Raw genomic sequence first — 1,468 nt, forward strand, 5'->3', positions numbered from 1 at the left:
CTTGTGCGTGACGACAAGAAAATGCACGAGTGTTGTGGAAATGGCTCAGATCGTCATGGAAACCACCCCCCCCACCCGTACCATAAGATGCACTGATGACATCACAATCGACCGCATTATGACCTTGTGCGTGACGACAAGAAAATGCACGAGTGTTGTGGAAATGGCTCAGATCGTCATGGAAACCAACCCCCCCCACCCGTACCATAAGATGCACTGATGACATCACAATCTACCTCATTATGATCTTGTACTTTATTGTTTACCTGCACTGCACTCTCTCTGGGGCTGATACACTTTATCCTGCCTTCTGTTATTGTTTTACCTTCTTGTACCTCAAAGCACTGTGTAATCTGTCTGAACAAAATGCAAGACAAGCTTTTCACTGGATCTCGGTACATGGAAGAATATTAAACCTATCCCAATCCCAAAACCAAATACTGGAAATAAAGAAAGAAGCCTGAGGCCTGTTGCAGGAAGGGTAGGCGTCCATTTTAATGCAGATTTGGATATTTTGTGCCCATGTCCCCAACATTTCCTGTGGGCACTCCCACCCCTCACTGTCTCTTGACCATGACACTGAGGCTGAGACAATGCTGATACTTGAAGACCCTGTATTACTGGAGACACAAGAGATGGCAGATTGGGGTCAGAGCGTCATCCCACGCACAAACAAGCCCTCAGATCCAAATGGTCCATGCAAACCCAGATGTCTGTCCAAGCTCGTCCCATTTGCCTGCATTCGGACCACATCCCTCTAATCTTTCCAAACCATGTTCCAGTCCAACTGTCATTTAAATGTGATGGTACACACCTCTACCACTTCCTCCGGCAGCTTGACTGAAATAGAGACATAGAAACGTAGAAAACCTACAGCACAATACAGGCCCTTCGGCCCACATAACTGTGCCAAACATGTCCTTACCTTAGAACTACCTAGGTTGACCTATATCCTTTATTTTGCCAAGCCCCATGTACCTGTCCAGGAGTCTTTTAAAAGACCCTATCATTTCCGTCTCCACGACCGCAGCTGTCAGGCCATTGCACGCACTCACCACTCTCGGCGTAAAAAACTTACCCCTGACATCTCCTCTCTACCTACTTCTAAGCACCGTAAAAGCTTGCCCTCTCGTGGTAGCCATTTCAGCCCTGGGAAAAAGCCTCTGACTATCCACACGATCAATGCCTCTCATCATCTTATACTCCTGTATCAGGTCAGTTCTCATCCTTCATTGCTCCGAGAAGGAAAGGCCAAGTTCACTCAACCTATTCTCATAAGGCATGCTCCCCAATCAAGGCAACATCGTTATAAATCTCCTCTGCACCATTTCTATGGTTTCCACATCCGTCCTGTAGTGAGGCAAGCAGAACTCAGTACAGTATTCCATGTGGTCAGGACCAGGGTCCTATATAGCTGCAACATTACCACTTGGCTGCTAAACTCAATCCCATGGTTGATGAAAGCCAG

Source organism: Mobula hypostoma, chromosome 26, assembly GCF_963921235.1.
Source record: "Mobula hypostoma chromosome 26, sMobHyp1.1, whole genome shotgun sequence".
In the NCBI taxonomy this organism is placed as follows: Eukaryota; Metazoa; Chordata; class Chondrichthyes; order Myliobatiformes; family Myliobatidae; genus Mobula; species Mobula hypostoma.